The sequence below is a fragment of the Dermacentor albipictus genome, chromosome 1, assembly GCF_038994185.2.
Source record: "Dermacentor albipictus isolate Rhodes 1998 colony chromosome 1, USDA_Dalb.pri_finalv2, whole genome shotgun sequence".
NCBI lineage: Eukaryota > Metazoa > Arthropoda > Arachnida > Ixodida > Ixodidae > Dermacentor > Dermacentor albipictus.
The window spans coordinates 187,312,121-187,327,504 of NC_091821.1; the positions used below are offsets into that span (position 1 = coordinate 187,312,121).

The 15,384-nt window shown below is 46.3% G+C and overlaps 1 protein-coding gene across 6 annotated transcripts in view; it reads left to right on the forward strand.

Annotated features, from left to right (window-relative positions):
* LOC139054097 (cuticlin-4-like) overlaps positions 1–15,384 on the forward strand; it is a 66,546-nt gene that overhangs the window by 26,988 nt on the left and 24,174 nt on the right. For 2 of the 6 annotated variants that reach the window (XM_070530629.1, XM_070530633.1), the window contains exon 1: positions 12,262–12,462. The exons of 2 other annotated variants lie outside the window; for them this stretch is intronic. The gene's annotated coding sequence lies outside the window, so the exon portion shown is untranslated. 2 more of the 6 variants (XM_070530634.1, XM_070530630.1) reach the window with 2 other exon arrangements.

Below are 15,384 nucleotides of genomic sequence, written 5' to 3' on the forward strand. Positions count from 1 at the left end.
ATTGAAGTGACGGCCTTATATGAGCGCTTACAAGACCTCATAGCAGGAGACAGTTCAATTTCACAGCCTGAGTCCTCTCCCACTACCAAGAATCTGGCGTCTCTCGGTGGTGTAATCTTCCTTCGTGTAATTGTCGTATACTTCGCTATCACAAATAATGCTTCGCCTTTCCGGCGAAACTGCAGCATCTTTCTGTCTTTTCTTCCCCCCCCCTTTTTTTTTATTTTTCTGTAAGTCCGAGTATAAGCGCTTCTGCGCATGGCTGCTGTTGGTTCTGATTTAGAGTGAATCCGGCTTGCCCTCATTTCGGTTACTGAGTGAATTATTCAGGGTGCCCCAACTATTATACACCAAGACTTTAAAAAAGAGCAGCTGCGTTACTCGAAGAAAACCTAGTGCATATTGTTTCCAGTACAATGGAGTAGCCGCCAGTATTACTTTCTTTCCTGAAATTAAATTCGACAAGTACTGTCCTAATTATCAAAGTGCCAATGAGGCATTTGTAGGCATCCCCATGCACCCTGAAAATACATCTAACTGCTGTATTTTCAGCGACGTACTAATTGCGTGCGACTTTTATGCGAAGCATATTACGAGAGCTCAACCCAGCTCCTCAGGCGCGGCGGTGTCGCCTTGAAACCACGTGACACCGTGACGTCATGACAGAGGAGAAGTGGCTTTGGCTCAACTCTTGCAAGACGGGCTGGGTGGGAATCGAACCAGGGTCTCCGGAGTGTGGGGCGGAGACGCTACCACTGAGCCACGAGTACGATGCTTCAAAGCGGTACAAAAGCGCCTCTAGTGAATGCGGTGTTGCCTTAGAAACGAGCTGTTTCTAAGGCGTGCGTCTCTTGCTCAGGCGCACATTTCGTTGCCGCGCCGCACGCTGCTTTGCTCGACGCTCACCGCGTCCAATGCGGGGCGCGTAGTCGCTGCCCTGTAGCCCATTGTCTTACACCCCTTGGCGGGTCGACGGGAACGCTGTCGCGTTCCACTCTTGAAGGCGAAGCAGTAATGCATGAGTTGTTTCTTCGTCTAGCCGAACCAAATATAGCCAAGCAACAGCAGTTCACCAGGCTAAACAGTGGTTCAACAACTAAAATAAAGGCTAGTATGCTTCGCATCCTGGGCTTAACCTTACCTAAGCCACAGCCATTTTTTAAAACTGGCAAACAAACCTCACAAAATATGATAAATACCACGTGACTGCACTCCCACCCGAATCATAAAGCAGCGCCCTCAAATAAACTGATTGAAAGCAACTGCATTGCCTGTCGCGAACACGAAGAGACAGCGCATCACCTTGATAATGGTACGGAAGGAGCACCAACAGCAGGTTTCGCGGTTTTACAGCTATTCCTTCCTCTCTACGTCACACTTATTATCCGCCTCTCAAGGGCGACTTATCACATTGATAACAAAAGCTTCTTGATAACGCGGCTGAAGCGCCGCTCTGACCACGCACGAAATGCGAAAAGCAATGCATGTAATAGGCATAGCATGTTTCAAAATCCCGGCTTTGCTCGCACCCGCATCGACAGAGTGCGCGCGCAGCTATTTTTCGCGCCAGAAACTTGCTTCGGATCAAAGCAAAATTAAAGTGACTGTTTTAGTCTTCACGGGAGTGTGTACGTGCTGCAAAAACAGGTTCATGGCATAAAATAAAAGCGAAATGAACCGTCCGGGAGCGACCCACATGTTTTCAAGAGGCAAAACCGATGCGTTAAAGAACGTAAATAACCACTTCTAAATGAACCAAATTGGCAATTTGGACGCCTGCACAAAAACAAAACAAAAACGCAGCATATTTCAGTGTGCCCTTATCTATGAATTCGTAAGCGCCGTTGAACATCAGCTGCTGCCTAGAGGACGTGTTCGAATATGTCTCCTGCAACTGCGCAGTGCCGAGTCCTTTTTATCACATCTTCAGTGGCTTTCCTGATGACCGACGCTCGAATTCTACGGCAGACATCCATTATCCTTGTCTTGAGCTAATCTGATGTCTGTCTCGATCATGTGAGCACGATCTTTCACATAACTCCAAAGAAAGACCTCGAGTAGAGAGAGGTCAGGTGACCTAGCCGGCCAATTATACAGGCCCGTGCCTTCCAATATATTGCGCATGAAAAGTCTCATCTAGCCAGTTTCATGCTCGGATGCTGCTGTGTGTTGGTGCTTCGTCTTGCTGATATCACAGAAATGGAAGACATGACAGCGAGACTTCACTGAGAAACTCATCCACCACTATACTTCAAGGATTTCAAAAAGTCCAGTGCTTCATCGGCTTTTGTGAGGACCCAATTCGAGAAACCTAGACGATTCCGCAGTTCGCTACCTTTCTTCCAAGCATTGGTGCATGCTAAGGTGGTACGGGTGAAAGGCCGAGTCGTTTAGAATCCTCCAAACTGATTACTTGTAAATTGGTACCTGGACGGCCACGTTCCACACGCTAGCAAGAGGGTTTTAGGTCACAAATGCTAGAACATCCGTGTGTAGGCAATATGACTCAAATAGAGAGCCCACGCCACTGTTTCTTGAAGCTGCCGGTTTTTCTCTGGTTTTCATCGTTTCTAATGATAGCCGACGCGTTTGGACTACCGCCACACTTCCATGACTGATATATATATTTGCGGCCTTCCTCTTGTTGCCATTTGCAGATCCCAAGGCAAGGATCGTGTTTACCTTCTGCTCAATTAGAGGAAGACGTGACGACTAAGACGAAACAAAACGCACATTTAAACATTTTCACTGATGTTCTCAATTCGCTTTTGTGGCGATAGGTTTTGTGGCAAAAAACAAAACAAAACGAAAAAACACCCGCGCATTTTATCTACGATAAGACAACAGCTATCACAGCTTGTTTCCAACTAATACCAAACGCGACGTGTTATTTCGGCCGGGGCGCGGCAGATAAAGCACTAACTCGATCGCGATGCTTTACAGCGGAGCTGTATGTGGCTAGTCGATTCGTCCGTCCGTCCGCCTGTCGCCTGTACGCCGAAAACTCCTCCTGTGAAACCTCATGCGAATGCACGAAAAAAAATGCGAAAGAGAGGCGCGCGATTGACTGCGCCGGTAGTGACGTCGTTGCTCTCCGTCGCAGTCGAGCGGTCGCGCAGCAGTTTCTCTCCGGCTCCAAAATGGGTAGGCCACGCGTCATACGCACTCCTGAGGAGCAGGCAGCTTTCGATCAGCAGCACCGCGAGCAGAACCAGGAACGAGCTCGTCTACGACGTACCGATGCTGCAGCCCGGGCACAATAACAGGCTCGTGCAGCCGAGCGCAAGCAGCAACTATCCGGCAGCGTACCAAGCTGTCGATTAATGAACCGTCGAGATAAACCCAGTGATAAACAACGGGGCCGCACGTTTCTGCTTCACTGGTTAATCATCTGTACGGAGTGCTTTGGTGGTGATTTTTTTCTCTATTTCCTTCATTACGTTCTGACTAACTCAGAAGGAGCCTGTCCGAGGGCGCTGCCTTATGACGCGGGTGGGAGCGCAGTCATGTGGTATTCGCCATATTTCGCAGTGTTTATTTATCAATCGGAAAAAATCAGTATGCAATTAGTACGTCGCTGAAAATACCGCAGTTAGATGTACTTTGGCTGTGCCTACAAATGCCTCATTGACACTTTAATAATTATGATAGTACGTCTCGAGTTAGATAATTAATTACAATTACGTAATGAAATTTCAGTAACAACAAAATTACTGTCAGCTACTCCACTGTACTGGAAACCATATGCACTAGGTTTCTTTCCAGTAACGCATTGCTTTTTTTAATATTGATTCATGATAGTTAATTGGGACATCGTGTATATATTTATGACCTCTGCATGCAAGTGACGATATTTCCATCCCTAATAAATGTTGTAAATTATTAGAAGTGTTTTCTTTTTCATGAGTCGTTAGCCATGCTTACCGGAAAGAGAAGCAATACTGAGACATATCATTCATGTGCATTTCACACGCCGTTGATAAAAGACTCTGCCGAAGGGGTCAGTAAAGTCTACAGGTATTTTTCAGGGCCAAAAAACCACGCGAAGCATCTTAAGCGAGGTAAACATACAGCAACATATTCATTCTCTAGGCACAAGCTATCAATACCTTTAGAAATAATTGTTAATTGCCTACCTCCTTCTCTTTAAACATATAATAAACTTTGTCCTGTGTACATATTTAAATAGTGCATGCGCATGGTGTTAACAGGGGAAATTTAAAATAATTAATCTTCAAGTGAGAAAATACGGATGAGGCAGCCGCCGCTGGTACTTCTTATGCGCTTGTTCTCCTATTGTCAGGATTTGCATAAATAAAGCAAAATATGAATTAAAATCCGTGCACGTCTGCGCCGACAATGATGCAGTAAGCTATTAGCCACAATAAAATGTCAAGTGAAAAGGTCGAGGCAACTCAAAAGAAACCTCAAATGATTTGCGTGAGAAAACTCTGGCAATAACACGTTAGGTGGGGTGAGGGGATAGGCTTCGGCATCGCTGCGGGAAGGGGAGGGGTGGGGGGGGTGGCTCAGCCCCTCAATCCGGAAAACTCCGGAGGGGGCCCGGACCCCGGAGCCCGCCCCCCCCCCCCTTCCCGTAGTCGGCGCCTATGGTTTGCGGTTAACCTCCGACTCGAAAAATAGTTCATGCGCCACTTCTCACACATACATGACCTTGTGATAAACAGCGCTGCCGTACGCCTCGCGTGTCTCCCGACCTGCATGCTTGCCAGTCCGTATGCACAACAGACGCTACTGAAAGAGAAAGCGACGGCGCGGTGTGTCTGCATGGGATGATTGGTGTTGGCGCCAAATCAGCTGCAGCATTGCCCCCCAGGGTCGCCGCTCTGGCCGCCCGCGGGCCACGCCCTGACCCCGTTCGAGGGCGGCTCCGGCTTGGACACACACACGTACTTGCGGCCTCTCTGTGTAAACGGCCTCAATAGTAGGCGTCACGCTCCGACGTCGGCCAGGCCCTTCGCTGCCAGTGGCACATTGGTTGGCCGTGCCCTGCAAGCCCGCCTCGGTGCTTCACCAAATGGGTATAAATTCAATCAATCAATTTAAAGGGGCACTGTACGACCTTTTTAAGCACGTTAAGAAAACGTTTGAGATCTGCAGATAATCGTCATGAACATGCATGAGAGCCAAATATATTATTCCGCTGCATGCAGCAGGAAGCTCGCAATCTGGCATGAAAGAAAGCTCTCTCGATCTCTCTATGTCCTGCGGCTTTTGAGGCCGCCTCTATTTTGCCGCCGTCAGTGACGTCGTAAACTGGGCGCAGCACATATAGATGTCGGCCATTGGGCAATCGTTCATGACCATGAGTTAAATCCACAGCAAAAGTTCACATACACATGCACACCCCTCCAATGTTCTAGCAAACTGGGAAGCGGTTTGACGCTCTCGGGCGTCTTTGTCAGACACCAAGTGCACCATAGCCTGGAAGTTCAGAAGAGGCCGGGGGAATGAAGAAAAAAAGGAGGCCTTGTGCTCTCTATATACATGTCTCCACTGGCATTATGTTCTTTTCCATTTTTTAAATGTAGTTATTGAAAGGCATCGCGCTCACTCCAGTGTGTTCTAAGCTAGGTATGGGGAAAAGAGGTGTTGCAGAGCCTCTTTAAGGTCGCAACGCTACAGTTCATAGATTCTCCATTTAGTCGTTTATACTTTACGACGACATTTTGACAATTTGGGGCTGTATTGCACTCAACCTCGAAGGGAACACGAAGTTCAGCTTGACATGATAATCCTGAAACACATATACGTGTATTATCTGAATGGCTGCTACTAGGAGGAAATAAGTGAAAGTGTTTCAGGAAAAGAAAATGCTAGAGAGCGTTTTATTAGGTTCTGTATGGTTGGCTGAAAGTAATGTTGCGCTCTGCTGACAGCGACGGACAGTAGGACGAGATAATCAGTGGCGGAGCCAGAAATTGTTATTTATTTTTATTTTATTTTTATTTTTAAAAAATGTGAGGAGGTGGTTAGGGAGTGACCTTCATCGTGCGTCAGTGGAGGCCTCGAAAGTGCGGGTTAACTGAAATGCAAGACTTCCGTAATTCATGGTATCCATTTCCGTTTTCATTGCGCCTATGAAGAACAAACCAAGCGCTTCACAAGTGTTCGGTATATCCGGAAGTTCGGCCTAACCAAGTTCATTTTATCGGCAGACTATACTACTCTTGACTAAGATAAGTGTTTCCATAGGCTTACTATGTACGGCATTAGCACAGCACCTTGATTCACCTGTTCAGATCACTCTAATAGCCAACAAAATTGAAGGCCCACAAACAGACGATGTGAACATGGGAACGTCTACTGGTTAACCGGTAAGGATAAAGTTTGTTCATTGAACTATATGTCACATTCAATGAGTCAAGAAAATGCGAAAATCGCTAACATTTCATCTCTGAAATCATGGCTTGGTTGGGAAACATGCCGTCCGTTACCCATCACATTTTATATATTTGAGAGTGAGCCAGTAAATCGGGTCTGTATCAAGTAACACAGACCCCGGTAAGTTCTACATAAATGCAGAGCTATAGTTACCCGGGCTTGTCAGGTCAATTATTATTCACTTACGTGCGCTCGGAAGCAAGACAAAACTCTTAATTTAAAGTGAAAAGCATCATTTTGTAAAAATATTTCATTAAAACTTGGCTCTCTTGTCTTGGTGCAAGGTCGAAAACACCCTTACACCTATGGAACATCCTTCACAAGCGCAGTTCAGTGACCCTAAGTTCTTAGGGCTGTGTAAACGGTGTCTTCATGAATGTGACACTCAGTTGCGTCTATATAGGGGGTTTCTACAAAGACTTTAAGTAATATTTAAAAATATCCGCTTTGAAATAAAATGATAGTTTAATCGGAGACACGCCGTCAGAGGTGGCGAGCACGGAGTGACGGGTGATACGGAGTAATTAGTCGATGATGATCATAATCATAATCATCATCATAATCCTATTTTATGCCCACTGCAGGACGAAGGCCTCTCCTTGCGATCTCCAATTACCCCTGTCTTGCGACAACCGATTCCAACTAGCGCCTGCAAATTTCCTAATTTCATCGCTCCACCTAGTCTTTTGCCGTCCTCGACTGCGTGTCCCTTCTCTCGGCACCCATTCTGTAACGCTAGTGGTCCAACGGTTATCTAACCTGTGCATTACACGACCTGCCCAGCTCCATTTTTTTTTCTCTTAATGTCAATTAGAATATCGGCTATACCCGTTTTCTCTCTGATCCAAACCGCTCTTTGTGTCGCCTAAGAGAAAGCTTTAGCTCGGGCGCAACTCCGACGCTGCCTATTCAAATACATGTAAAATGCAAAAAAAAACATCTTTCTGAGAAAACCCCTGGACCGATTTTAATGAAGTTTGTTGCATTTGAGAGAGAAAGCTAAATTCTAGTGACTCTTGGATGCGGAATTTCGATTTAGAGCCTGAATTTTCTTTTTAAAAATTTCAAATATTCGACCGTGTGAAAAAAATAGAAGCACGAAGCTTACGAATTCATCGCTCTGCATCAAAGACAGATTTCGCGGTTCTGCAAACGGCATCCATTAGATCATTCAAAGCGGACAAATTCGATATGTCATTTTACATCTTACGTGAATTTGTTACGTTGGCTACAAGGGTTCTGCAAAAGCTGTATTTCCATGTTACTAATTTTTTTTTATATTCATGTGTAACATATCAATTTTGTCCGCTTTATATTTACTATTAGATGAAATTCACAGGATTGTATTATCTTTTTTTCTTCTTGAGTTACAGAGTTGTAAACTTGATAGTATCGTCTTTTGAAAATTTTCAATTTTTGCTGACTTTTAATAAAAAAATTGATTACCTAACTCAAAAATTCGAAACCAACAGTCACTACATCTTAAGCTTTTCTTTTAAATGCAACAAACCTCGTCAAATTTGGTGCAGTGGTTGCCGAGAAAAACGAATTCTCCTTTTACGTGTATTTAGATAGGAGCACTCGAGCTAAAGCTTCCCCTTAAGGTTATGCATAGCATTCTTCGTTACATCGCTCTTTGCGCGGTCCTTAACTTGGTCTTAAGCTTCTTTGTCAATCTCCAGGTCTCTGCCCCATATGTCAGCACTGGTAAAATGCACTGATTATACACCTTCCTTTTCAATGATATGGTAAGCTTCCATGCAGTCAGGAGCTGACAATGTCTGCCGTATGCGATCCAACCAAATGCACTGATTATACACTTTCCTTTTCAATGATAATCGTAAGCTTCCATGCAGTCAGGAGCTGACAATGTCTGCCGTATGCGATCCAACCCATTTTTATTCTTCTGTGAATTTACTTCTCATGATCAGGGTTCCCTGTGATTAGTCGACCTGTAGGTAAATGTACTCTTTCACAGACTCTAGAGGTTGACTGGCGATCCTGAACTCTTGTTCCTTTGCCCGGTTATTCATCGTTATCTTTGTCCCTTCAGCATATTAATCTCCGACCCCACTCTTACGCTTTCTCTGTTAAGGTCCTCAATCATTTGTTGTAACTCGTCTGCAGTGTTGCTGAATAGAACAATGTCATCGGCAAACCGAAAGTTGCTGAGATATTCGCCGTCCTCCTAAGCCTTCCCAGTTTAATATCTTGAATACTTCTTCCATGCACACAGTGAATATCATTGGAGATATTGTGCCTCCCTGTCTGACCCCTTTCTTTATAGGTATCTTCCTTCTTTTCTTGTGTAGAATTATGGTAGCTGTAGAACCTCTGTACATATTTTCCAATGTATTTACGTAAGCGTTCTGTACTCCTTGATTACGTAATGCCTCTATAACTGCTGGTATTTCTACTGAATCAAATGCATTTTCGCAATCTATGGAAGCCATATAGATAGGGTGATTGTACTCTGCAGATTTCTCGATTGCCTAATTAATGATGTGGATGTGATCCATTGCACAGTATCGCTTCCTAAAGCCAGCCTGTTCCCTTGGTTGACTAAAGTCCAGTGTTGCCCTTATTCTATTGGAGATTATTTTGGTGAATATTTTAGATAATACTGCGAGTAAACTAATGGGCCTATAATTTTTCAATTCTTTAACGTCTCCCTTTCTGTGGATTAGTATAATGTTTGCATTCTTCCAGTTTTCTGGGACCTTTGCAGTCGATAGACACTTCGTATATAGAACCGCCAGTTTTCCAAGCCTTATGCCTCCTCCATCTTTGATTAAATCGGCTGTTATTCCTTCTTCTCCTGCCGCTCTTCCTTGTTCCATGTCCTGCGAGGCCCTTTTGACCACATCGCTAATTCTAGGAGGAGTTTCTGTATCCTATTCATTACTGTTTCTAATGGAGGTATCCTGACTCCTCTGGGTACTGCGCAGATCAGTATAGAATTCTTCCGCTGCTTTTACTATACCTTCGAGATTGCTCATGATATTACCCCGCTTATCTTTTAGTGCATACAACTTGGTTTGTCCTATGCCAAGTTTCTTTCTCACTGATTTCTCACTGAATTAGTTGCTGATTAACCAAAATCAATTAATGAACTTTTATACTTTTAGTTTCATCAGGCTCATCATAATTGGGCAATTGAAGTAAACTATCTACAAATCATATAAACTTTTGGATCTAAAAAAAATGATTACCCGCGAAACTGTGGCACGACGAAATTAGGCTATCAGAGCGCGCGAAACCGAAACTGGGAGGCTGCAGCGCGAAGCTCGCCCCTCATGGTACTTCGGGCGACGGTCTGCCTACGTCGTGCAGTCGGCTGAATCAACTTTCCATTGAAAAAGGTGTGCAGAGCACTTAGTTTGTTTTGTAAGCTTTAGAACAATGGGGTAGTGATCACTTCCATAAGGGTCATTAATCACATTCCACTCTAGATACGGCACAATTGTACTGGACGCTGTGCTTAAGTCTATGGAAGAAAATGATTTGTGCGTATAGGGCTGTAGAATATTGGTTCTTTCTTGTTAAGCAAACAGGCACTTGAAGAGAATAGGATGTTTTCTGTTAGCCGTCCTCTCGCACCACAGCGAGAGTCTCCCCACAAAGTGTTATGTGCGTTTAGATCTCCCACAACTATGTATGGCACAGGAAGTTAACATATGTAGTTTTGGAATTGGATTTTATTAAATTGATCATTAGGAGTGATGTATACAGAGCTGATAGTGACTAGCTTGTCAAACAGCACCCCTCGGACAGCAACTGCCTCTAGGGGCGTACAAAGTTTTAATTCCCGGCAGGCAACACTTCTCTCGACTATGATAACCACACCACCGGATGACACGATAGTGTCATCGCGGTCTTTACGAAAAATAGCATATTGTCGGAGAAAGTTCGTTTGCGTATGTTTGAGGCGTGTTCTTTGAACCCATAGCACCTTTGGATTGTACTTATGTAGGAGTTCTTTAATGTCATCGAGATTGTGGAGCATTTTGAATGTGCTCTCTGTGCTCTGTGTTTCAGAAAAAGGAGATAGCTCACAGAGCCCTCTCTGGGCGCCATGATGCGAATTTGCTCTTTTCTAGAGCAGTCGAGAGATTCACGCCGCTCTTACGGCGCTAAGGGCGCCGTCTGAATGGGTGTTGTGTCCATCAACTCTTCCGAGGCGCTGGACACCCGCTGACCCGCTCTTGTGAGCGGTTTGCTAAATGAGAGGGCCTCTTCTTAAGGGACGAGACCTTAAGCTCGGACGAGGCCACCAGCTCGGATGTCGATGGCCCCTTGCTCTGGCAACGGCTCAACCCCCAGGATCCCCCTTTTCCCAGACACGGCTAAGCCGCGCACCTATACACGCGGGAAGGTCTAACCCTCATGTGCTCGGGTACGTGGTGTGGCAACACACCAAACACCTGCTGACGCAGACGGCCCTGCGAGGCCTGATCCATGGTTTCTGCACCCTCATTTATGGGCGCAAGCCGTTCTCGATACATGACCTAACCGCGATATGCATACACATTTACGAAGAATTGCTGAAGTCTCAGCGCACTCATTACCTATAATCGCAGCCGCCGTGGTAGTTCAGTGGCTCAGGCATTCTGCCGCTCAACAGCGCGAGGTCGCTTGTTTGATTTGCGGCCACATTCCGGTGGCAGCCAATCAAAAAGGAAAAAAAAAAAGCAACCGATAATATACTCAGGTTTAGGCGCACGGCGCACCTTAAATAACCGCAGGTGGTCAGCTTATTCCGGAACCCTATATAGACTACGGCGTTACTCAACGTTAACAGCTGAACTTCGGAAAACTGCGATAGTATATATATATCAACACGAAAAGTCGGCGCGGCAGGATTGACGAAGCTTCTCACATGGAAGTGCGCCTTGTTAGACGCTTGATGCCACATACTTTTTGTGATTATCCTTTTCATTTCCCATTATTCTTGCCCTTTGTCATTGGCTCCCTCGAAGCCGTGCCCCCGCTAAATCCGCGATCCACCGTGCACTGGGTTGGATGGATAATGAAAAAATAGGAAGAATCGAAAGGAAATAACGCTTACAAAATACCAGGCAGTAGTAGCCAAGCCAGTGGTATATCCAGGACGTCCGCGCTTGCATAACGATAGCTTTGCGAACCGGCCCTTCAGCCTCCCTCCGCGCATGTACAGCTCTGTGCTGATTCGATGAACGTTATCGTTAATGCAGTTAACGCTAAGCTAGCGCGAAAGTTAACTGCCTGATGTGCAAAAAAGTGCAACCTGTGCTTGACGAGACAGTCGGCGCGCTCTTTTTAATGGGACATGAAGCGCTTGTAAATGGAAAACCCTCGGCAGCATCGTGGCGTGCTGGCCACAGCGGAGCAAGAATGTGTCGCACCCGTTGAGCGTTTTGCACCAGATTCGTGCGCAACAAAGCGGCGGCTGCCCTTGAAGCCCGACAAGGACCGAGCCAACCGCGCACCTTCGCTCACGACTCTTTCTTTCTCTCGCCCTCGGCGAGGCTTCTCCGGGCCGGCTCGTGGCCTCAGAGACGCCCTTAAAGTATCGGGGCGCCGATTCGGCTCGCATCGCGTTGACGCGCGAAACACGGGCCCGCGTGGCCGCATAACAGGCCCGCGTGCACTTCTGGAGCCCATACAACGGCGGCAAGCGCTCGGCCGGCTAGCCGGCGGCTACTGGACGCTTCGCTTTCGGAAAGCGCGAAGAGAAAGGGCGCTCCGGCCGTGGAGAGGGAGAGTGGTGGCGCACATGGTCCGCGCGCGCTGCCGTCCGCCGGCGCATTTCGGCTTACGCGCTCCATTCGGATGACCGCCTGAAAGCAGCTGAGCGGCGACAGTGCGCGGTGAGTCTTCCCGCACTCGGTGGCAGTGCGTCTGGCACATCTACGAAGGATATTAATGTAGGGCTGTGCCTCGGCGTTGAATGCTGCTTTCGATGCTCGCAACAGCGCGCGCAGCGGAAGCACACGACAAAGCCTGAGGTTGCAGCGCTCGCAAGACTCCGTCACGGGTTTCGTACAGACATCGGGCGACGCGGAAAATTCTCCGAAGGTACGCTGCTGCAGCTCTTAAGCCAAAAGCGCCGAGTTTTCTGGGATAATTCCTCGGGTGAATGTGCCACTTCCATCGCGGTGTGTTGTCCTAAAGGTGCAGTCACGCTGTGGGCATAGTTGACAGAGCATCGGTCGCACTGTCACGGGGGTATGTGTTCCGAAGCAAGGACAGTGATCCTATTTCGCAACGACTATTAACATTTTGTAGTTTACACTTCATTGTTGGCTCGCATGCCGCTACATCTCCGTTGTGGCAGGATACTTACCCGTTACGACGGATGATAAGAAATGAAGCGAAGGAGAAGAGTCGTTGCAAAATACGGTCCCACGTTAGTGGTTTTACTTCCGTTTTACCTTCTTCGGGTTATACTGGTGAAAAGGACGCAAGACAGCGTTCGTAATTCTTTAGTTAACGAGTGCTTGTTCCGCGTTATTTCTTTAACGCACGCGCTTTGCCTTTTTGTCGCACTGTCACCCACAAATTATCTTTCACGAAACGCGTTGGTTTGCAGACACCAGTTTGCAGACACCAGGTGCGGCGTTTGAATAGGACATCAGAGCTAGGTCAGTGTTAAATATAAGAATGTTTTCAGATAAAGTATAAGATAGGACACAATGAATTAAGGTTCTGCACTAAGTATACGCAATTGCACTTTACAAAGCATAACCGATTTCTCAATTCCTTCGTAGTTTCTCTGTCACAACCATCTTTTTCCTAATCTGTCAACTGTCTGTTACCAAGTGACACCTGCACAGAGGTTAGGAACGCTCTGTCTAGCCTCTCCCAATTAGCTTGGTTTCGACTGGACCTAGTGTTTTCATGCAGTTTGGGGGAACGTAGTGTGCGGAACTTTGCAACGTGCTGAAGTCAACTGTCCTTCAGTGTATGTGCTGCTTGAGATATATCGCTCGGCCATCAAGCCTCTCGTCCCAGCTGAATGGAAATTACTGATTTTGTGAGGATACCAACATATATTTCAAAGCGAACAGGAAACCACCTGTGATCCGAATGCGATAAGGAAGAAATGTACGCCCCACTGCGTCAGTTGCGACCCTAAAGAGTGACTTGTGCAACTCGACTTTCCTAGCTGTGTGCTCCTCTTGAAGCGCGCAAGAGCACTTTCTGACTTCTTTTGTCCTAATTTGCGACAGTAAGTGCTCCACACTGTATTATAATGTGACTCTCCTACTGCAAATATCAATTCAGCTAACCCGACAAATTTGTGCGAAACATTATGGGTTAAGCCCATGAAATTTTGTGGGTGTTTTTTGTAAGGCTTTGTCGCTAAGGGGAAGAACTTTTTCGCAAATAAATAAACAAACAAATAAATAAATAAATCTTGTTTCTGTTGTTGTGCATGTGACAGTTACCGCTACGACGTTGAAATGGAGCAGCAATTGTTCAATGGCTCTTTTATTCTTTCGCTCTTGAAGTAAAATACTTCTTCAGCTCACGTACCCTGCTCAAATCGTAGGACGGAAATTTTACGTGTACGTTCCGTACACGTAAAATTTGCGAGTATTCTTGCGAAAGTTTTGTCCCTATGGTGTAAGCCTTGAAAAAAAAACTCTTTTGCGACCCCCTCAGTAGCAGCCCACTGAGCCAATCAGAGCCGACCAGATGGCGAATTCGACAGCATGGCGGAATTTGCCAATTTCCGTGAATAGCACGTACCCCAGGAACTCTGTAGCACAGGCTGTAGCCTGTGGACGCCGTCGCCTCTGAGCGCTAGTCGCACGGAATGTCGCGAAAGTGAACGCATTCCCCAGTGCGATCGCCCCAGAGAATACCTTAGAGAATAACGCCCCAGCTGGTCTCCGTACGAACGCTCGAGTCGCTGGTCCGATTCTGTGTGGCTGAAGCCGTATTTAGGTGGGCCGCGGATTGCAGAAGCGCGCGTGTATTGGGCTTTTTGAGGATATCAGAGCAATCCACGGGGCCGGAATCAGTCCGCATCTTTCAACCCCGCGCATCACAGCGGAGCTCGTCGATCGTCTTGTCTCTCTCCCGCATCTCCTCCCACCCTCCTGGCGATGTCTGTTTTGGAGCACGCACTCTTGCTGAAGTGACGCAAGTGTTACGCAGCCTCGCGTCGTTTGTTCCGGCAAATGCCTGCAGTGTTAAATCGCTTCCAAGTTAGATAAGTATACCTTGGCATGGCACGAAAGGATTAAATGAGCATTGACATAAAAGAAAAAATTATGTCCGCTTCCCCCCCCCCCTTCTTTTAGTTAGCTGTAGACTTCATAATTACACTACCAAGCATCTATTCCTCTAGTATGCCACAAATAATTAATTACAGAACTTTTTATGCGACCTGTTGTGTAAAACGCATGTCAAGTGTAGCGCGGCTTCGGACGCGAAAAAGGAGACTGCTCAAGGCACCGAAAGCGGGATTGCGGGTCACGTGGTGTCACAAGCAATTCAAGAGTGTGCCAGTCAGGCCTGTGCGGTGGTAGAAGGCCATACAGTGACCCCGACGCCAAAAGCTGACAAAATGGCCCTTCCAGATTGATCGCTTGTCTTGGTACTTAGGAAAACTTGCGCTCCCCTTTTGCCCTGTCACTTAAAAAAAAAAAAAAGAAACGAAAGGAAAAGGTCGTCATATTCGCTAGCTGAGTATTAACACGTTACTTGTCGCAAAAAGTTCTACCTTCTTAGTAAGTGAATACAGTAAATTGATAGTACTATGCGCTACCTGCTGAAGCTTTTAAATGGCACTAAGCCGAAGACTCACACTGTTAGTAAACAGGTCTTTGTCAGTACTAACTGTATGTTAGTAATCGTTTATCGTCATATTCACTACCTCCATAGTGCAGTTAATAACGCTACTGAAGTATAATTATCAACAATACAATGAGGCCTATTCAATTTATAAGTGCCGCTTAAATGTCATATTATTCAGTCGATGGTACTCTA